Source organism: Microcaecilia unicolor, chromosome 3, assembly GCF_901765095.1.
Source record: "Microcaecilia unicolor chromosome 3, aMicUni1.1, whole genome shotgun sequence".
In the NCBI taxonomy this organism is placed as follows: domain Eukaryota; kingdom Metazoa; phylum Chordata; class Amphibia; order Gymnophiona; family Siphonopidae; genus Microcaecilia; species Microcaecilia unicolor.
In genome coordinates this window covers 106,793,675-106,817,407 of record NC_044033.1, presented here as the reverse complement: position 1 = coordinate 106,817,407, position 23,733 = coordinate 106,793,675, and the positions used below count along the sequence as shown (strand labels likewise).

General features: G+C 41.1%; 1 protein-coding gene across 1 annotated transcript in view; it reads left to right on the top strand.

Annotated features, from left to right (window-relative positions):
* The window catches only part of DTD1 (D-aminoacyl-tRNA deacylase 1), a 208,434-nt gene extending 201,895 nt beyond the window's left edge, over nt 1-6,539 (top strand). Inside the window, exon 6 of the mRNA XM_030196233.1 lies at nt 5,906-6,539. The gene's annotated coding sequence lies outside the window, so the exon portion shown is untranslated. The remainder of the gene's footprint in view (nt 1-5,905) is intronic.
* Nucleotides 6,540-23,733: the final 17,194 nt, after the last annotated feature.

Genomic DNA, 23,733 nt, shown 5'->3' with positions numbered 1-23,733 from the left:
GGTTTTCCTTGAATTTTAAATGGGAGTTTTTAACCATTTGGTCTTTTTTTTTCTCCATCAGTGTTTTGTTTTGTTTGTTTTTTCTTTGACAATTTGGATATACTGATGTGATGTTAAGAGACAGAGGCAGGCCTGTGATTTGATGTGTCCTATATATGGAAGATAAACTAAATCAAAAACCGGGGTGAAAACCCTAACCCAACCTATTCAAATAAATATAAATAATTATAGGAGTTCGTCAACAGTCTGACTTCCAGGAACCACAGATGATATAGGAGGAAAAAGCCTCAAGAAGCTCACAAGCGTTGTAAACACATAGAGCAGGACTGCTTCATTATTGACATGAAAAAAATCTCCTACAGTACATTCAGTAGCATCCAAACTTGCCACTTACAAAGAGTACTATGCTGTATTTCAAAAATTATATGGGAAATGCACGTAGCCTGCTGTAATAAAATATAAAGCACTTAGCTTGGGCTATGGCGTATTTTCCTTGGCTCCTCTCCTCCTGACAGACCGCGACCAACGGTGGCTAGATGTTTCGTTGTCTGCTTCAGGGTCCAACGGTCGGGAGCTCTATTGAAAGGAAAAAGAGGAGATAAACGTCTAGGGGGATAGATCACACCCCTATGCGGGCTAGTCACTCAACAATAAGATACATACATTTACATTGAGGGAACCTATCGGCCTCTTTGTACGGAAGACAGCACAGAGAAAATGGCAACCCTCTTTAAATGAGTTAGCGTCAGACACACTTAGTAGCAGCAACCAATCAGGTGACAGTCTTAAAGAGACAGTGTATAATGAAAAAGCATTCAAACTTTGGTCACTTAGCTATATGGGTGACAGTGCTGAATATCGACCAGCACTCTCATAGATTCCAGGTACTAGCTTGAAGCATGCCAGTCCCCTTTTTCTCTGTCTTAACTCCCCCCCCTTGAACATTAGTAAAGCCCCTTCCAGTCCCCCAGCACTCCCTCCCCCACCTTCCAAACATCAACACCATGCCTCCTCCCTCCCCCCAGGATCCTTTGTGGCCTACCTTCCTGATCCCTGCTGCTCTAGCTGGGGAATGGGCATGCGAAATGCCCACTTCCTCCTGCCTGATGCAGCTACCTCTTCAAAATGGCTGCCATGAACTCTAGAGGCAGGCTCGTGCTCCTAATAAAAAATGCTGATCATCATAGGCTGCTTTGTGCCTAACTGGGAGACATGCTCACGGTCTGCCCATATTCTGCCCATATGTATGCCCCATCCTTGCAGTTAGTCATACATAGCGACCTAATTGTCAATTTGATGGCACCTTTGAGAGGCGTAAGTGGTGCCTATGCCGTATTATGAATTGCCCCCTCTGTATTTCCTCAGTTAACCTGGTATCCCAATATTATCGCATGACAATTAAAAATGTGTACAGTCGGTATGGATTCAACACATCATCTACATAAGCTGTGATCATACAAATGACAGGTCTATGTCAAACTCTTTTGATTTGTGAATGGGACTTAGTAGCCAAAATAAGGGGCTCTACAGCAATATTAAACAATAAGGGGCATTCCTACCTGGTTCCTTCCTGTAGCACTTTCAAACAAGAGAGACCATTGACATATACTTTAGCCATTGGCCTTACATTCAACAATTGGATCATTCTGATGAAATGGGAACTGATCCCAAACCATTCAAGAACCTTAAACAGAAAGAGCCATTCAATTTTATAAAAGGCCTTTTCAGCATCTAAGAACAAGGCTATCTCTTGGTCTTGTTGAGATTATGCTAAGAGGATTTTAAACAGGAGTATAACATTATATAGTGACATTCAGCCTCTCCTGAATCCCAGATATTCTTACTAATCAGATCTGGCAGAACTTTGCCCAACCTCATGGCTAATATATAGGAGTAGATCTTACAATCTATGCTATTCAGAGAGATAGGTTGGGAATTAGCAAAATGGAAGGGGTCTTTGTCTGGATTTTGCAGCATAACTACCTTCATCTCCATAAAGGAATCATCTGCCAAACCTAGGGGCCCTTTTACTAAGCCACGTAGGCGCCTACGTGTGCCCAATGTGTGCCAAATTGGAGTTGCCACGTGGCCCTTGTGGTAATTTCAATTTTGGCGTGCGTCCACTACGCGCGTCTGAAAAATATTTTTATTTTCTGATACGCGGCAAGTGAAACGACGCACGTAGACCATTACTGCCCAGTTACTACGCTGGACGTGCAGCAATTTTCATTTTGCCACATGTCCATTTTCGGCAAAAAATTTACAAAGGCATTTTTTGTAGGTGCGCTAAAAAATAATTCTGTGAGTACCCAAAACACGCATCTTCACTACCGCAGGCCATTTTTCAGCACACCTTAGTAAAAGGACCCCCTGGTATTATAAGCCCCATTAAAGATAATTTGAGTTTTGGTGTCTGCTGCTTTCTGAAGGCTTGGTAAAATTCTACAGAGAACCCATTGGGGCCAGGAGCTTACCCTTGTGGCAAGGAAGTTATTGACAACCTAATTCCTCTTTTTTTTATTTTTTTTGAAAGGGAAAATTCATGATACTGTAAATTGTGCAAAATGTCTGATATATTAGAGTCAGAAACTATGGCTCTGTCCAATATAAGGCATAACATTCAAAGAATTGTTGCGCAACCTCTGAATCCTTGATCACCAAATCATAGCTATCATTAATCAATGCTTACCCTCTCTACCTACCCTTTTTGGCTTTTAAATACTAAGCTAATAAATATCTGGTTTTGTTAGACTCTTTATAATACTGGGCCTGTTTAGAAATATTAAAGTACTCACCCGATTACCCAGTATTTATTATACTGATATCACAGTTTTTCCAAGTTGTTTCAGGAGGGAATTATCGTTACTCTGAATATATTGTTGTTTGAGCACCTTACGCTTACTTTCAAAACTTAAAACCTCTGCATTTTGCCATTTGCATAGGCCAATAAAATATACATTTACAACTCTCTGCATGGTTGCCTTAAATGCATCCCACCAGTGAGTTACTGAAGTATTCCCAAGTTACTGAAGTATTCCCAAGTTTATTATTTTCAAAATATAGTTGAATTTTTGATTTAATTATATTTTGAAATTTTTGTTTGCCAGGAGGCTCACATTAAATCTCATGGCCTGTCTCTGCTGCACAGTTGGCTATAACAACTTTGAGATGGGAATATAATCTGTTCTCAAGTATGTTCCATGGGGCAGAGAATAAAATGTGCACTCCTTGCCTGTGGGTTTATACACACGTGTTCATATACTGGCATTTATGTACATACATGTCGCCTAACTTTAAGTGGTTTCTTATAGAGTTACCTCCATGTGGCAAATTAAAAAAAAACCCATGCACTTATAATCTACATAGGTACTTATATCATGGCTATTTGCAGCTCATAGAGAAACTTACAAAATGATGGCAGAAAAAGACCATATGACCTATCTAGTTTGCCCAGTCTCTACAACCCTTTCCAACCCATCTGAGAGACCTGGTGCTTGTTCCACGTTTCTTCTATTCTTGTCTCTGCCATCTCCATTGCAAGGTTGTTCCATGTGTCCACTTCCTTTTTTGTAAAACACAAAATAAAATCTGAGTCTGCCCCTATTTGCCCTCCTCCTATGACAGCTACTTCCAGACCCTCTTTTCTACTGAAAAAAAGCCTGACTTCCATGAATTTATGCCTTGGAAGTATTTAAATGTCTCTGTCATATCTTCTCTTTCCAGCCTTTTGGCTATATATGTGTAGATCATTAAGCTTGTCCCCATATGCTTTATGACTAAGGCCATCAACCATTCTAGTAGCCACTCTCTGGACAGACTACATACTCCATCATGTATATATCCTTTTGAAGATGCAGTCTCCAGAACCGCACAAAGTATTCCAAAGAAGATCTCACCAGAGACTGATAAAGAAGACTATCACTTCCTTTTCCTTCTGACCATTCCTCTTCCTATGCTCCAGAATATCTTTTTGTTTTTTTCTGTTGCCTTTTCTACCTGTTTGGCCATCTTAAAGTCCTCAGATATGATTGTGCCCAAGTGCCATTCTTCTTTTATGTACAACAGTACTTTACCCATTGCTTTGGGTTTTTACAGCCCAAATACCTGATTCTGCATTTTTCAGTGTTAAACCTTAGCTGCCAAACTCTAATCGTTCCTCAAGCTTCACTGGATCTCTCCTAATTTCCACACCTGCAAGTTTATAACGCTTGCCATCAGTGTGTTCGGGAGCTCTTGTGTGCAGTGGGGATGTCAGTCCAAAGCACCCTCTATAAGACCATTTCTGTCCTGGGGTGTCAGAGAAGGAGAAGGTGCTGCCTGAGAAGGAGTAGAAACATCAATTTGCTTGGGAGTCTTCCGTTTGTAAGACCGGCCATTGGCGTGTTTGTGAGCACTTGGGTGCAGTGTTGATGTCCTCTGAAAGTGCCTTCCCTCATCCATAAGACCACACCTGTCCCGCACGTGATGGAGAAGGTGCTGCTCAAAAAGGAACAGAGACAGCAGGGCACAAATAGAGCAACTGGATCACTGGTTATGTCATTGTTTTATATGTGAATTTAGGTTTGTATTATTATTTTTATAAAAAATAATTGTTCCTTGTTTCAAGATGTCTATCCAAAGTGTGTAATCAAATTAAACAATAAATTGAGCTAAATTAAAGGAAGGAGATAATACATGGTGAGTTGAGTATTGGCTTGAAAACCATGCAAGCACGGTTCAAGTGTTGCATTTTCCAGTGATGATCCTTGAAGCTTTAAACTGTAAGCCCTTTGGAATAGGAAAACAAATTGAACTAAATTAGTGAAAGGAAGGAAGTAATACTTTGTGAGTTGAGTACTGGCCTAGTATTAAAATCAATGGGCAACAAGTCTTGCTGTATTTGAGACTGATAGCTTTAGCTACTGTTCCATATATTTTTGGGGGTTGCTTTAAATTTGAGAGTAAGCTTAAGGAGCTCAAACAACAATATATTCATTCCAGAATTCATTACATTAGTTAATATAACAATAACCAGTTGATAATCTTATCTGTTTTCTGTTCTGTGACTCTATCAATATGTACACTATTTGTAGTTTATTTGCTAATCTGTTACTCTTCATCATACTACTTCACTATTGTTGAAATTCAAACTCTGTATTTTTAATCAAAATTGTAAGCCACTTTGAACTCGAGATTGTTTTTGGGATAATGTGAGATATAAATGTCATTCATTCATTCATAAATAAAAAAATATAAATAAACTGAATGTCCTAAGCCAAATTTAAGAACATAAGAATAGCCATACTGGGTCAGACCAATGGTCCATCTAGCCCAGTATCCTGCTTCCAGCAGTGGCCAGTCCAGGTCACAAGTACCTGACAGAAACCCAGTTAGTAGCACCATTGCATGCTACCAATCCCAGAGCAAGCAGTGGCTTCTTCCATGTCCATCTCATATGCATTCTATTTTATTTAATTTAATTATGTCAATAATTACTTAGTGGGTGCTCTCAGTTTATATGCACTTGCCAGGTATTTGAGACCTGGATTGGTCACTGTTGGAAACAGGATGCTGGGCTTATGTACTTATGCACTGGGACAGAGTAAATCTGTTTTTTAGGTATGACATTTCACTAGGAATGTGCTCTTGTCATGAAAGAATATCTTCCTGCTTTTGTTGGAGGCATAGGTCCTTGATTCACCAACCTACGTTTTACTGTTTGCCGTAAAAAAGGGTCTGTTTACTGGATAGTGTTGAGAAGCTGAGTGAAGTGTATACTGGCTAATGGGTATTATAAACTGTCATAATTCATAGGGATTTACAGACTACAGTAAGAGGGGAAAATTGCCAGGAACTGATCCTATTGCACAAAGAAAGAACTCTTTATGCAAGTATAATGATTTTTTGTTTTTATTTGCATTTAAAGGGAGATCATCAGAAAGCTGCACTAGATCCTAATAAATTCACAGAAGACTTAAAGAACACTGACCTCAGAACTTTGCGTGCAGAAGATTTCATGAAAAAAGGAAGGAAGAGAAAACTGGAATCCAGTCATTCTGAATCTACATCATTTTGTATAAAACAAACCAAAGGAATGCCCCAGTTTCTGTCAACACCATGTAGAAGTAGCAGTGAAAGTCAGTTGTCATGGCATTATTTTATATATCTGCATTTGGCTTCACCTGGATGGCATAGAAAGTGTGATCATGTTTTTTTTTTTTTATACAGATTGTGTGTTGATATGTTAATGACATAAAAGCGTGGCTCACGGTTTTAACTTTTAGACCTTTATTATGTGTGTTTTCCTTTTTCTTTCCTTTAATTTGACTTAAATTTCAAAGAGGAGCTCTGGCAGCATTTTCTGTTTCTCATTGTATGTTGTTGTGTCATATGGATTATCTGTTTCTGAAGCAGTGGGTGAAGGTTTTCCATGCTATGATCATTGGCTGCCTTCCACCATATGTGGCTATACAGTTTTCAGACCAGTGTTGTTATATTAAAAAAAAAAATAAAGGAAGAAACTAGTGCCCACTCATGCTTTATTATATGACATTTTTTTCTTGATGAAAACAAGAACATTCTGATTAAATAAGCTGCGATATTCTGTGTTGTCTTTGGTTGTGTGATACTGTATGCTTACAGCTCTGGCAACTATCATGATACCTGCTACTGGATATCCAAGATAGACTGGGGTCTAATTTGATTTTATTTACTGATACAGTCTTAGGGGTCCATAAGAATATAAAGAGCATTTTAGCTAATCCGTTAGCGTGTCAAAGGATTCCTAAATCCATTAGCGCATCATAGTGGACGTACCCCTTAGTAAAGCTCCATAATTCAAGATCAGAATATATTATTATTATCTTGTTAGCAGACTTATGTGATTACTTGTATGATGATTTCTGTTGCTTGTAAGGTGTTCCATCCTCATAAGTTTTTCTAGTAAGGAATAGAAAAGAGCAAGCAGCAGTGTGTAAACAGAAGTACAGGATGGATGTTCCCCTGTTCAATAGGTAGAAAAGCCGACCAAGCTTCCAGTAAATTAAATTGATACATGGAGAAACAGACATTCTATTAAAATAAATGGACAATATATTGAAACCAGAAGCAATGTGGGTTTCAAGGAAAAATAGACCACTTCCATTTCATCCCCTATTCATGACACCTTGATCCCTATGACAAAACAATCTTCATAGGGATCAAGGTGTCTTCATAGGGGCTCATTCTCAAAAGAGAAAAATGTCCAAAAAGTGGCATAAATCTGCATTTGGATGTTTTTCTCACAAAAATGTCCAAATTGGTATTTTCAAAACCAAATTTTAGGTGTTTTTCTATGAAGTCCATCAGAAGTGCATTCAGATCACAAGGAGGTGTATTAAGGATGGGATCTGAGCATTCCTAACACTTGGACATTTTTCTGTCATAATAGAACAAAACAAAAGCATCCAGGGCTATAAGTTGGACATTTTAGTCTAGACCTGTTGTATTTTAAGTTCCTTGCCTCAGATATGGCTTGGGGAGCCTACTTCTCCAGTGATTTGTGGTATGTCCCAAGAGTTAGTATTGCTCCTCTTGGAGGACAAGGGCCTTCCAACTCCAGGAGTCCTGGTTCAAGGAGGGTTCATGACTGACTGCTACTCACAATCTTAGTATATTTCTGTGGGCAGTTCCCTGGGATGTTCTGACTTGGTAGCATTTGAGCATCTCTTCCTATGGCCAGGTGAAAGCCTTGTGTTCAATGGGATTGTCAGGTTAGTGCTTGAGAGGGCTGATTTTTTTTTTTTTGGTCCATTGGTTTCCCTTCCCCTTTGTGTCTCTATGAAGGGCTTGAAGTTTGCTTATATCTGTAAGCTTTGGACCATAGAGGACCCCTTATCCAAGGGTTTTCTACTCCAGGGGTCTCTCCTGCTGGTTGCTGATGAGCCACAGTGTAGACTGGCTGATTCCATGGCTTGTTAGAGGTAGCTGTAGTTTTATTCTTGGGGCCAGTTGCATTCTGTGGGTGAGTAGCAGGACCCTAATCACAGCTGCTGGCTCTTGGAAGCTCAGGGTTCTACCCTTGTTGGTTTCCTTGTACCTTCTTTATAGGGTCAGAGCCTACAGTGTAGACCTTCTTGGTGTATTCAGTCAGGGTGATAGTTATGCCCTCCTTGTCCAGCGAGATCTCCACTGATGAGATGTACCGCAGTGTTAGCTGGTTCAGTGCAATGAGTCCTCCTGGAAGGTGTTTAGTTAATCAGAGGACCATATGTATTCCTAGTCTTCTGCCCACCTGGATATTCACAGCTATGGTACATCTTATTTTGTGGACTGGTCACCTTTGGATCTAGGCTCAAAAGTGTATTGAAAGCAAATATAGGGATTTTGGGTAATGAACTTTTTACATCAAATATTTATTGTATTTTGTTACATTTGAGGATACATGCCACAAGTTGCTTGAATCCAGATACAGTATAAAACAAAATACAAATTTATTTATAAAATCTTATTTTTTTATTTTTGTTACATTTGTACCCCGCGCTTTCCCACTCAAGGCAGGCTCAATGCGGCAATGGAGGGTTAAGTGACTTGCCCAGAGTCACAAGGAGCTGCCTGTGCCTGAAGTGGGAATCGAACTCAGTTCCTCAGGACTAAAGGCCACTCGATCATTCTAAGCAGATTACAAATTCACATGCATAATAATAATAATTAAAAAAAAACATCATCAGTCAAATAAGGTGTGTGTGTGTGTGGATATATGTAATAGACCCCCCCCCCCCCCCCCCCATATACACACAGATTTTTAATTCTGTTGTGACCAGGGAACTGGGTTCCTGTTACGTCTGTGCTCACCTCGCCCTCTGGTGGCCAGAACTGGTGGCTGCTATGGACTATCACCCGTTCCAGACTTTAGTCCAGTCCGGGTCTTCCAGGCTGCCAGACTTGTCTGTCTTGTTTGACCCTGCACAGCTTCCGTAGTTACCTGGTGATTGCTGTATCTGAGCCTCAGCTGCTGCTGGGCTTATTAGCCATTTGGAGATTCTCTGCTGTTGCCTTTGCATCGTCTAAGGTCCCTGGTATGTTGGTGCTCTGTGCACTTCTGCCTAGTCTAGTTTCTTGCCTGATTCTGCTGTCTGCCCAGACCCGGCTTGTTTCCTGGCTTTTTCTGCTGCCTGCCCTGACCCAGCTAGTATCCTGGTTTTCTCTTCTGTCTCCTGCCTGCCCAGACTCGGCTTGACCTGCCCAGACCCGGCTTGTCCTTTGGTTTACTCTTCTGTTTTGTGTCTAGTCCTTGTCTGTTTGTGTTTTTAGTGGCTGTTCTGCAGCTTTCAGTTCTGTGTCTTGTTTATCAGTGTTTTGTTCCCTGTTTTAGTGGCTGCTTGCAGCTTTTAGTCCTGTCCTTTAGCTTATCCCTTCCTTGCCCTGCTGTCCCTGTATGTTCCTTTCTTCTCTGAACCTCAGACCTGGTTCAGCCTAGTGGGTATCCAGTCCTGCCTTGCCCAGTAAGTCCTGCCGGCCACCTGCAGTCAGGAGCTCAACTCCTGGTGAAAAGTGGCCAAGTGCAGGTGAAGTTTAAGGGTACCTGCTCTGCTTAAGTCCTGCCTGTTTGCCTCTGCTGCAACTCCAGTTCGGAGTTCCAGTCCTGTTCTGCCTAGTCTCCGGTGTGGGGTGGTTTTGCCTGCCGTTGCCGCTCCTCGGCAGTGGCCCAAGGGCTCACAACCTAGTTTCCAGCTTTGAGAATGTGACAGTTCCAGTCTGCAGAAGAGGGAGAGGAGACCTGTTTTCCCCCAAAAACCTATGAGCCAAAAGTGGGACAGGTGGCCAAAAAATGGGGAAAAGAAAACACTCTTACCTTCAGATCCCTGGAGAACTGAGAGAGAAACTGATAATATACCTCGGAGGAGGGACAGTTGGAAAAGTTCCTACAGAGGCAGGTCTGCTTAAGTAACCTGGGAATTCCCTAGGAATTGTGGGATGTATAGTCCCTGGCTCCATCCTCCAGTAGATGAGCTAGAAGAGCTAAACCAATCAGGGAAAACTAGTACCGGGAGTGAAGCTCTGGAAGCTATGGAGCCAGGTAGGGCTTTTAACAGACACTCCTCAAGAGCAGAGACTCAGATGCAGGAGCTCTCAGAAGACATAAGTGTTTTTCAGATCCTGAAGAAATGGAGCTATCTTTTGGAAGTTCAGGAGCTGAGATCCTTGAAGGAATGGATGTTGAGACCCGGGATGAACACTACTTAAACTACTGCACAAGAGAGGTGGTTTTCTTTTTAGAAGGCCATAGGAAGGAACCTGGCAAGAGGGTGGGGCCTTTCCATTTGCTTTTCCTACACATTGGGAAAGCAAATGGGATAATAGGGTGATTTTGGAAGCTAACTATAACAAATGTATTGAGAATCAGCTATCCCCATAGAGGGATTTATTTTGATTTGGAATATTGTAATGGACTACAGAATGAAAATAGAGTAAAGGACTTTTGTTTTAATTTACCTGCAGCTCAAGGATTCTGGCTGCGGAGGCTGCAGCCCTGAACTAAGTAATGAACTCACTATGCCAGCTGAGTACTTTAGCAGAAAGAGCTACAGAATAACCATTAGGGTTTTGTTGGATCAGAGACTTATGCTGCATAGGGGATTAAAGCCCCATAATCATACCTGTGGATTACTAGTCTTGAACATCAAAGAATTTAAAAGGGCTCTAGCCAGAAAATTTGTCTACTTGAACTGTTCAGCTATTTGGAGAGTTCTAACTGGTGATGTTACCATGAGCCTCAAGAACCTGGTGATTAGGGGTGGAAGTCATGGCTTGCTCTGAGGAACAGGATGCCTGGAAGCCATTAGGAGCTCAGTATCTAAATGGTATATAAGCCACTCTTCCTATCCTGGCATTCACCATGGACAGTTGCTGTATTGCTATAGCTAATAGAGACTTGTATTAAGAAGCAACCTGAAAGCTGCCTGACCCTCCCAGTACACAAGGGGAATCCAGCTTCTACTTATCCAGTTCAAATTTTCCCTTTCATTGGACCATCCCACCAGGGCTCTGGAACTTCTCCATCACCACCAGGAGATGACACTATATGGCAGCTGCAGACAAACAAAAAGAAACTCATACTGTTTGTCAAAAATCAAATCTGCATCCTCAAAACCCCCAAACTCTTCACTACCACTTTCTTACATAGAGACACTCCTCCAGTAGTAGAGGATTTACAAAACTCCCTATACAACACTTATTCAAAGAAATTTTGATTTATCTGAATTCAGCTTCAAATGCCATTCTGAGACCTTTCTTAAGCATGAGTCAAAATTAATTAGTCGAACTACCCTTTCCTACCTGGGTCACTATCATCTGCATAAATGTGACAGATGATTCCAAATTGCTCCACAATTCAAATGAGAGGACTGAGTAAAACATTTAAAAGGAAACGGGATAAGACAGGGTCTTGTAATCCACAACTTAAAAAGGTCAGAATGCAGAGTTCTCACCTGCAGATTGCACTATTTCAGATCTGCCCCATGAATGCCTGCTCCAACCAAATGTTCCACTCTATAGAAAGCAGCGGAAAGGTTCCAAAGAACCAGCAAAGCATCCGTTCCCTTATCTGCTGCTATGTGAATCCTGTTTATCACTGCTAACATCTCTGATTCAGTGCCACAGCCTTTACAAAGATTTCAGCTTGTCATATCAATGCACAAAACCTTTTTACATAAGATTCTTTGCCAATCAAACATATAAAAGGCAAGTGACCGTACTCACTTGCAAATGCGCAGTAGAGACTTCCCTGTCTGTCCCGCCCCCACATCAATACGTGATGACAGGGGCCAGGACGGAGAGGGAACCGCCGAGGTCACCGCCACTGGTACCCCGCAGTCGCCACTGCCGCCACCCCTCCGTCTCTTCGCTATTCAACTTACATCTCCACAGCAGGCAGATCAGCTGAGCTGCCGTTGGCCTTCCTTCCCTGCCTGTGTCTCGCCCTCGCTGATGTTACGGCACACGAGGGCAGGACACAGGCAGAGAAGGAAGGCCAACAGGACCTCAGCTGATCTCTGCTTGCTGCGGAAATGTAAGTTGAATAGCGAAGAGACGGGCCGGGTGGAGGGGCGGCGGGGGCGATGAACCACCAGCCCGTTTTAAAGGGCTCAACGGCTAGTAAAGACATAGTCTACATCTGACTGCTAATGGTTTTATGGTCCACCTCTACTTTTGTGCTTGTTGTTATGCCTGACCTCAACATATGCCTCAGCCAGCCATGTATCGTATGACTTTGCACTTGCAGTTCACCCATGAGAATTTGAGGTTCTTGGAAACAGAGATGGCTGTCATCTCCTCTTTTTCATTGCTCTCTGATTTAGTTCATTATTCAGCTTTATTTGTCATACCACCTATAAAGTTTCCTATTTAAGTGTACAATAGAATAAAATGGGGATAATTATACAGGAAGTCACAGTAGGAGGCCTAGGTAATAAATTAGCTAAAATTAATAAAAAAGATCTTTTGAGATCAGAATGTTTAATGTAAGCATCTAAGATACAAAAGGAAGGGATGGGAAAATAAAGATTTGGCAAAGTACAAATATATCAAATTAATTATGAAAAATTATCAGGGGAAAAAGCCAAGGTAAAGTAATAAGTTTTTAGTGCTCTCAAAAGTTTTTAAAGGATATGTCTTTGCGTATGTAAAGGGGTAGTATATTCCACAAATTGGGAGCGAAAACACTAAAATGTGATTGGTGAGTACAATTTAAGAAAACGTTCGAATGAGGAGGAACAACAGATAATGCTGAGAAGATCTGAGTATGCAGGTGGGCTTGTATGGGAGCAGGAAGCTTTACAGGATAAGGGCTAAGCCAGAATAGAAAACCTGGTGAACTAGGGTAAGAGTGCTAAAAGAGAGATGGTATGAAATTGGTAGCGAGTATTCAGACATCAGCAATGGGGCAACCCTATCAAATTTTTTGGCACCATGGTGTTTCATAAATATATTCTGAATAGTTTGGAGTCTGCATATTTGAGAAGATTTAAGTGCATGAAACAGAGAATTAGAATAATCAGGGTGTGATAAAATGAATGTAAGGGGGGGCACAGTGTGGTTTGATCAAGATATGGTTTTAGGATAAGTAATTGTCACAGTGTGAAGAAAGATTCCTTTAAAACTGAAGAGATATGTAAATCAAAGGTAAGGCCAGTGTCAACAATTATGCCAAGGAAGGATTTTGACTGAAATGCTGAAAGGAATAGACGTACCCAGGATTCTAAGCAAAGGAAGGTCCAAAGAACTTGAGCGCCAGGAAAGGAAGACAGCTATGCTTGTCAAAGAATTCAATTTTAAACCATTCTGTATTAACCAATTCATAATGATACCCAACTTGGGCCAAGATATCTCCCATAGGAGCCAGGGAGAAAGAGGCAAATATAGCCAGTAACTGGATATCTTCTGCATATATAAAGAACGTTAATCCTATTGATTGAATTAGCAGAGCCAAAGGCGAAAAAATATTAAGGAGAGTGGGTCCAAGAATAGAGCCTTGAAGCACACCGTAAGAAAGGGGATGTGAAGTAGAAGTAGAATTCTGCCAACAGAGTCTAAAAGAACGTTTGTTAAAATAGAATTGAAACCAACATGAGAGCAATTTCAGAAATTCCATTGTTAGAAAGTCTTTGGATAAGAATTGGGTGTTTTACTAAGTCAAAGGCCACTGAAAGTTCTAAAGAAATCAATATGACTTCATTTCTTTTTCTCATGATTCTTTTTTTATTAAGCAAAGCTGCAGAAAATGATCAAAGTACCTGAAAAACCTGACACAAATAGTGATTTTTAGTATTCTGTGTTGCAATATCTGAGACCTTTCCTTTAAGAATAGAATTCCTACTGCCTTCTACTGTGACATTACTATACCTATATCTGCTGTGAAAGAAATTTTCAAAGTTGAGAAAGTGAAATAGCTTTACCAGCCACCTTTGAAAATGGCTGCCTGTGGACAGATTTCTGGAAGAGCAATGAGATTATTTATTGACTGATTTTTATTTCTGTTTAAATGAACTCAAATAATGTCAAATGTGGTTTCCCAGGTATGTACACATTTCAAAGCTTTAAGTCAAATATATAGCTTAGTCAGTATGTAGACTTCAGTGAGCATTTTATTTGAAGTTATTTCTGAATATTCAGCACTGGTTGCCAGAGCTGGTGGTGGGAGGCGGGGCTGGTGGTTGGGAGGCGGGGATAGTGCTGGGCAGACTTATACGGTCTGTGCCAGAGCCAGTGGTTGGGAGGTGGGGATAGTGCTGGGCAGACTTATACGGTCTGTGCCCTGAAGAGGACAGGTACAAATCAAAGTAGGGTATACACAAAAAGTAGCACATATGAGTTTATCTTGTTGGGCAGACTGGATGGACCGTGCAGGTCTTTTTCTGCCGTCATCTACTATGTTACTATGTCTAGATATTGGCATTAAATATCCAGGTGTAATGGGCAGAGCCATGATTCTTCAGATAATAACGATATTTAGTGCCAGATATTCATCTGGATAACTTAGTACAGCTTTTTCTGTCCTAAGTAATTCAGATACAAATCCAGATACTGGCACTTTTGCCCTGGATTGTCCTGGCACTATCTGGACAGCGATTTTCCATAGCATTTCTGTGTATGGCCCAGTCAGCGGCTACTACCCAGATAAGTGCAGCTGAACATTGGATGGATAATTTTTATAACTTAACAGTCTCTAGTAGGATGTACTCTGGGAGCCTGCATTTGCAGCTATCTGGGGGTTTCCCTCATTTTAAACCTGTCTCCCCTCCTGTATAGACCAGCCATAACAGTGTTCATCTCTAACCACAGTCGATACACTGTGGCTTCCTCCAGTGCATGATTTATGCCCTCTGAGTCTGGCCACTATGTATTGTATGATAGCTGATACTCCTGTGTCCTTTATGCTGCCTCCTCAGCTGGCCCAGGAGACAGAAACTGGGATTAGGAGCTGAACCAAGGTCTCGAGCACAACTGTGAGCAGCACTGCCACTTGAGTCATCTGCTGGCCAAATCAAATGTTTCCTAAGACATATGGAAGTTGACTTGGCACCTTGCTTTGCCTTTTGTTAGTAACCAGAATTGTTGTACCCTCCTTTCTGAACACATTTGTATTAAAATGGTTGAAGGCTGTAACATTTTCAAGATATAACAGCCACTCTTGGGACGAGTGCAATGATTAAGGAGGCAAGAATATGTCCTCTAACTTCCTGCTACAAGGCAGACTAGATTACAAACATAGAGGCCCTTTTACTAAGCAACGTAAGCGCGTATGCGTGTCCTACATGCTTCAGTTTTGAACTACTGCCCGTCTACCGCGAGGTGGTAATTTCAATTTGTATTTGCGTCCACTAGGCGGTGCATGGCGCTAACCAGTAGCTAACCGGCATTGTATGCATGCAGACCATTACTGCTGGGTTAACGTGTGAGACTTTACTGCTAGGTCAATGGGTGGCGGTAAGGTCTCAGACCCAAAATGGACGTGCATCAATTTTTATTTTGCCACATGTCCATTTTCGACACCCCCTGCCAAAAAGCCTTTTTTTTTTTTGCAGGCGTGCTAAAAAATGGACCTGCACGTGTCCAAAACATGGATCTATACCAGCGCAGGCCATTTTTCGGTGCATCTTAGTAAAAGGACCCTTTACTCTAGTACCATCTCAGGCAGGAAAGAGTATTGCAGCCAGAGGGGTTTAAGCAGCAGAAGAAAGGAGGTGTTAATGCCCCTGTCCAAAGTCATTGGTAAGGCCCCACTTAGAGTATTGTGTTCAGTTTTAGAGGCTGTATCTTGCTAAGGATATAAAAAGACTTGAAGTGGTTCAGAGAAAAGCAACAAAAATGGTATGGGGTTTGTATCACAAGATGTATGAGGAGAGACTTGATTACCTGAACATGTATACCCTGGAGGAAAGAAGAAACAGGGGTGATATAATTCAGACATTCAAATATTTGAAAGGTATTAATCTACAAACAAACCTTTTCCAGAGATGGGAAGCTGGTAGAACTAGAGGACATGACTTGAGGAGAGGGTGGTAGATACCTGGTGGGAATGAAAATGGTAACCGAATTAACAATGCATGGGATAAACACAAAGTTATCTTGTATAGAAGGCATGGAACCAAAGAAACTTAGCAGTGATTAGATGGCAACATCAGAAATTGGGAAACAAAGCCGGTGCTGGGCAGACTTCTATGGTCTATGCCCTGATCATGGATGGACAGATTTGGATGGGCTGGAGTAGGGCTTCAATGACAACTTCAATAGTTGGAGAACAAGGCCAGTGTTGGGCAGACTTCTATGGTCTGTGCCCTGAAAACGGCACAGACAAATCAAGATCAAGTATACATATGTAGTGTCACATCATATCTTATGCTATGAGTTTATCTTGTTGGGCAGACTGGATGGACCGTACAGGTCTTTAACTACCGTCATCTACTATGTTACTATGATATTTCCAGGGTACTGCACGCTCAAAGAAATCTGAAAGATTACAGGAGCACAAGTTTGCAAGTGTTCATTGGCATCTTACTGGTATATGAGACCAAACATTTTACCTCCTTCATCAGTTTAAAGTTCTACCCATTGAACACTTGGTTTTTCAACCAACGGCGTTAATTACTCTTGTGTTGAAGTTTTGAATTCATATTAACTTTGGGAGATATCTATACAGCAAGGACCCTGATTTTGCAGTGTTCCTTTTTTAAGCATTTTGGACCCTGAGGCAGGCATCTCTATGCCGTAACACGGCCCGTGCTGGGTCTTTCAGAAATAAATGACTCCTGTTGTCTCAATCTTGAAGGCCCAGCTGTGCTTTTTTCTTTGGTTGCTTATATTTGTGTACTGTTTTACCCTCTCTTTTGCTACTCGATTTACACCATCACTGGACAGGCAAGGTGTTTATTTTCATTTTTTAAATCCAATTATTATTCACGTAATTACACAGAACAGTATACTTGACGTTTATTTCTCCCATGCAGCATTTCTTGCTGCTGCTTTCTGACTGGGTTAGATTTTACTGGACAATGAACAGAGAATCATGACAGGAGCACAGAATCTCACCATGTATGGCTTTTGTACAAAAGTTTGGCAGCCTGCATACCTTTAGAACTCTTAAATAGAATGCTAAGTAGCTAACAGAAGTTGAAAAAGATTCATTTAATCCTGCTTTGCAACGTTTACTTAAGCATGTACCGTGTCCTTGCCACAGTGCTGAGCATAGTCCATATAAAGTAATCATTGTGCATCTCCATTTATGATTGCACTGCAGGTTCTTTCTGGAAGAATATTTATTTCTAATACCATTTGTCTGGGTTGTCTTGAGGATGCTGAGCTTTGTACAGAGTTGTTATGGTATAACGTGTCAAATGTAAATGTTTAAATTACTACATTTTGGGGGAGAAACCAGAGGCAAGCCCCAAGCCGCCTACCTTAAATTAAAAAGAAAAAAAGAAAAATGGAATGCTACTAAAGTTCAAAGGAGCCATTTGACTACCTGGATGCCTCTGTATTGATCTTAAATAACTATAGTTAAGGCTTTCTGTCTTGCACAGCAGCGTCTGTTCCCTGCTACCCGGGCTTTTCTCTGTGACTAAAATCCAGGCTGCAATTTTCACCCTCCCATATTGGAAGAGCAGTGTTGTGTTCATCAATTATTCTCCTAGTTTAAAGTGAAATTTTCACAATTAAGGGAAGAACACCAGAACAGTGATATAACAATCAAGTTGTGTTATAATTCACCACTCCAGACAATCGTTTATATATATACTAGTAAAAAAGGCCCGTTTCTGACACAAATGAAACAGGCGCTAGCAAGGTTTTCCTTGGAGTGTGTATGCTTGAGAGAGTGTGTGTGAGAGTGACTGTGTGAGAGAGAGAGTGAATGTGCGAGTGTGTGTGTGTGACAGAGAGAGAGTGAGACTGGGTGCGAGTGTATCTGTGAGAGAGAGTGTGTGTGATTCTCCTCTCTCCCCTGCCCCCCCTCCAGCTACCCAGCGATTCTCCTCTCTCCCCTGCTCCCCCTCCAGCCACCCAGCGATTCTCCTCTCTCCCCTGCCCCCCTCCAGCCACCCAGCGATTCTCCTCACTCCCCTGATTACCTCCGTCGAAGCGGCCGCATTATTGAAAGCTCTGCCCGTCTCTAGCCTTCCCTTCGAGTTCGTTCCCTCAGAGTCCCGCCCTCGCGGAAAGAGGAAATGACATCAGAAGGCGGGACTCTGAGGGAACGAACTTGAAGGGAAGACTGGAGACGGGCAGGGCTTTCAATGACGTGACCGCTTCGACGGAGGTAATCAGGGGAGCGAGGAGAATCACTGGGTGGCTGGAGGGGGGCAGGGGAGAGAGGAGAATCGCTGGGTGGCTCAGGAGAGACCTGTGAAGTGACGCATGCACGGCACGTCGGTCACAGCTCATTTATATAGTAGGATGATGAGCAGAGAATGAGTGATATAAAAGAGAGGGCTACCTAGCACTAAGGGGCCCTTTTACTAAAGCTAAACATGCACTAACAGACAACATGCACTAAGTGCCATGTAGCCCACAGGTATAAAATAGGATGCACAGCATTTAGGGGGTCTTTTACAAAGCCACACTAGCGTTTTTAGCTTCCAGTAAAAATCAGTTGGCAGTAAATGCCGAGATGCCCATTATATTTCTATGGGCATCTCAGCGTTTACCGCCAGCTGATTTTTACCACGAGCTAAAAATGCTAGCACAGTTTTGTAAGGCCTCCTTAGTGAGCACTAATTCCGTTAGCATGCACTAAGCTTTAGTTAGTGAGCTCCCTAAAGCAGGTAGAAAGATGTAAGTGTGGTCTGCAGCCAATCACATATAAAGAAACGTAGTCTAGGAACATATGAACTTCCAGACTGGGTCAGGTCAAAGGTTCATCAAGTCCAGCATCTTGTATCTGATGGTGGCCAATCCAGGTCATAAATATGTGGCAGGTTTCTCAAAAGAGTAGAATGATTGATTCCATGTTCCTTGTGTCCAGGAATAAGCAATGACTTTCCCCAGTTCTATCTGGTTAATAACAGCTTATGAACTTTTCCTTCAGGACCTTGTCCAAACTTTTCTTAAATCCAACCATGCAAACTGCATTTTTACCTTAGCCTCTGGCAATGAATTTCAGAACTTGATTGCGCACTGAGTGAAAATGTTTTTTTTTCTGATAGGCTACTTAATAACTTCATGGCATGTCCTCTAGTCTATGTAAAACAACCAATTTGCATTTACTAATTCCACTCTGCTCATGATTTTATAGATCTCTATCATATTTCCTCTTAATTGTCTCTTCTTAAAGCTATATAGCCCTAACTTCTCTAGCTGTTCCGCCTAACGGATCCAGTTCATCCCTGTTATTATTTTGGGCGCCCTTCTTTGTATCTTTATATGTGATTGGCTCCAGGCCACACTTACATCTTTCTACCTGCTGTAGTGAGCTCACTTTTACTAAAGCTAGTTCAGATATGTGGCCTTTCCTATCTAAATTGTAGTTCTTTCTGTTTCTTTTTATTATGTTTCATTTATTGCAAACTGCTGAGACCTGCTAGTTAGCATTAGCAGTGTAGCACATTTTTAAATAAACTATACAATTCTATATTTTTCGAGATGCCCAATCTGAATGGCACGCAGGGCTGGCTGTAGGAAAAGACATTTATTGGAGAGACGCTGTGTATTAAAAAACCAGCCCAGTTTGAATGTCTTGTCTTTGGTTCCTGTTTTCCTGATCACTGAGCCACATATTTAGTGGAAGAGGGTCTCTGGCTAACACAGCCACTGCATCTGGAGAAGCAAGGAGTGCAAAGCAGTGATAGAGCAAGTGATACTTCTACACTAGCCTTGTAGTAAGCTGGGACAGGTAACCATCCCACCACCACCACCACCACCACCACCACCACCACATCCTACAAAGTGAGAATAAAAGAGAAGCGGATGAAAGGTGAAGAATGTACAGAAGATCCATCCTTGAGAGAGACAGGAAGGAACAAGGAGAAGTTCCTGAGATCTATTACTAAAAGAAGACATATCAGTGTTCACATCTAGGGATATTTATCCCGAGATATGAATGCTGATATCAGTCTTGATTACAGTGTCCTTATCTGGTAGTTCATTAGGACTTTCCAGAATACAGAGAGCCCTATGAGAGCTGATAAAAGAATGTTAAGCGCCGGAAACTATTTGTCTTTACTTCTGACTATAATATAGTTTTGAGGCCCTGTTTACTAAGGTGCGCTAGCGTTTTTAGCATGCGCTAAACCTAGAGATGCCCATGCATTCCTATGGGAGTCTCTAGCATTAGCGCATGCTAATTTTTAGCCTATAGTGCAGCTTAGTAAGCAGGGCCTTTTGTTAATTGTCTCATTTTTGCCTAAAGAACTTGATTTCTGGCCTGGACCGACTTATTGATTAAGCGAAGAGTGCAGAGTGAGTGGATTATTTGTGCCAATGGCCTTCAAGTGCAAGCTGGTCCATCCCTGACCTCCCTACAACTAATGTTTACTAAAAGCAACCTGCCTGGTACTCATTCAGGTGGGAAAAAAAGGGTTACATAAATGTAGAGATCATGGGAGTCCTGCTTTAAGGCTTTACTGAGGAAAAAAAACAAAATTTCCTTAACTTTATCATGACATCACTGGTTGCTAGGGAGAAGGAGCTTCCACAATGTCCAGTATTATGAGAGGAGGGGATTGGTTTTGGAGGGAACTTCACTGGGTTACAAAACCTTGTGCTCAATTCAAATTCCTGTCTTTGGCTCCTTGCCTCCCCAGCCGAACAGCTGTCCAGCCCAATGACCTTTAGTCATCTAAGCCCAAGAAAGTATAGGAGATAGAGATATCTGACTATCCTAGTTAAAACAATCTAAGTCTAGGAGCATTTACAGTGACAGCAGCTGCTTAAGCTCTGTGCAGTGACTGGAACAGTGGGAACAGGGAACCTGCTGCACCCACTCTTAGGACAAAAGAAGTCATGGAGAAGCTTTGCTCAGTTGTGTATTTCCAGCAGGGTGCCGAAGACCAGCTACATGGTCTCTTGGAACAGCTCTAGAGGCTGAGGAAGAACCTACAAACTGCTTACAGTACCAGGTCTCCTGGGAACCATCACACCACCAGGCCAAGCCATTTGAAGCACCACTTTGGAGCCTACAAATCTCCGAGTCTCACAGCATCTCTAAGAATCAAGATTAACCCCCCTGTTTATTAAGCTGTGCTTGTGGCTGCCATGTGCTAATGCCAACACAGCCCATTCACTTTGAATGGGCTGTGTTAGCACTGCCATGCAGTAGCTGGTAGTGTGGATTAGTAAACGGGGGTAAATGATGATTTTCTTTGAAACATACTTTACTACTTGTTACACTGTTGTTAAGGAGGGGAAAGGAGAGGATATTCATATATGTTCAAAAAAAGTTACGAATGAAATAAAAGGGACTGTAAATACTGTTTAATTACTGCCTCTGCCAGAGTGACTGCCTCTGCTGTTGTTATTGCCCGATTAGTTGCCAAAAATAGATTTTCAGTAAATTTAGGGGCCTTTTTTTGCAGGCGCACTGAAAAATGGACCTGTGCATGTCCAATACATGCGCCTACTACAGCGTAGGCCATTTTTCAGTGTAATTTAATAAAAGGACCCCTACATAGTCAAGGATGCCAATCTAGGAGTGGTCCAACATATTGACCGAGTGAAGAGTGCAGCGTGTGTGGAATACTTGCCTCAAGCCTCCTGGTTTCTGCCGGTCCCAGCTCTGGTATTTATTTATTTATTAGGATTTATTTACCGCCTTTTTGAAGGAATTCACTCAAGGTGGTGTACAGTAAGAATAGATCAAACATGAGCAGGAGGCAATTAGAGCAGTAAAAATATTTGAACAACAATACATATACTACTTGCAATGACAACACAATATGTACTAGAACATTATAATTGGTAGTGAAGGGTAAGGCAAAGTTGTAACATATACATGAGTAAGAAAGTAGGAAGGATTAGAAAGTAAGGTGATTGATTTGAAGAAAGTTGCACGTGAGGTCAGAGAGATGGTTAAATATTATCTCAGCTAGGGTAGGAGTGGATAAACATGTCCTGCTGCAGTATGTGCAGCCCGAGTCAATCCTTGTGTGTGTGAGTGAGACTAACAAGTTAGTTACTTCTTCCGTTAAAGGCTTGGTTGAAGAGCCAAGCTTTCACCTGCTTCCTGAAGTAGAGGTAGTCTTGTGTCAAGCGGAGCCTTTCAGGCAATGCATTCCAGAGTGTGGGGGCTACTCCGGAGAAGGCTCGCTTGCGGGTATCACATTGTGTAATGTCTTTTGGCGAGGGTGTAGTTAGTGAATGTCCTTGGGAGGACCTTAGTGTCCTTGGCGGTGTGTGGAGGATCATCCTATTCGTCAGATACTCAGGGCCATTTCCTTTCAGGGCCTTGAAGATCAGACATAGAATTTTAAATTTAGCCCTGTATTGTACTGGTAGCCAATGTAGTTTTTGCAAAAATGGTGTGATGTGGTCACGTCGCTTGAAACCTTCAATGACTCTTGCTGCTGCATTCTGAATCAACTGGAGCTGGTGCAGGCCCTTTGTAGTCAGACCATTGTATAGTGCATTGCAGTAATCCAGTCTTCATGTTACCATGGCATGCACGAGAAGATCCACCAACAGGTGGAAAACTCAAGCACCCCACGAGAAAAAACAAAAATGTATAAAAAAGTGGGAGTACGACCAAGGAGACCAGAAACTGGAAGATGTTCTTAAAAAAGGCTTTATTAAAGGTTAGAAGACTCGACACGTCGTGTTTCGGCCATCAGGCCTGCATCAGGAGTCTATAAAAAATACATTTATATATGATATGTGTAATAATATATGATATGTGTAATAAAGGAACAGAAAAAAATATTTCAAATAAAAAAGTTAAATCAATAAATACAGTAAATTATATAAACTCATAAAATGGTACAAATGATAATTTGATATAAGGAAATAATAAAAAACATATTAAAAAATATATATAGTAATAATGAAAATGAACAACATACATATAATAAATTAATAAAAGTTTGTAAAATACAAGAACATGTTTTTTATAAGAAATAACTGTTGAAAATCAACAATGTATATATGAATGTAAATCTGAATAATAAAAAATGTACATACATAATGAATGGTGAGACCAAGTGACGAATTATAATGGCAAATGTTTAAAATTAAATTTAATAATAAAATATGTATGTCAATGCATCTATGTATGTGCTAAAATAGAATAATATACATATGTAAACTATGGTGATATTGAACAGAGGTGTAATAACAACCACATAAGTAGAAATACATATAAAAAGTATAGGGAAACCATGGGAATAATTTCTGTCATAATCCATAACCGCATAGCATAAGGAAAACGAATATGTAAAAAATGGCAAATTTAAATGGAAATGTAAGGTCACACAACTGACATACTGAAAGAATCTTTAATAGGAGACAAAATTGTGTTTACTAAAGGAACTGACCTGCTATGTAGAGTACTGAAGAGCAATGGCAATGAAAATCCTCCGAAGGTATTGTATCAAATCTATCAAATAATATATGGAAAAAGATGTATGGAAAAAATAGAAAGAAAAAAAAGAAAGAAAAAAAAAAAAAGGAAGAAGAAAAAAAAGAGATAGAGAAAGAGAAAGAGAGAGACGGACTATAATCTTAATAAAATTCAAACAAAAAATATGCACAAAAAAAATATAGTGTGATGTAGTAAGGAAAACTAACCTCTTG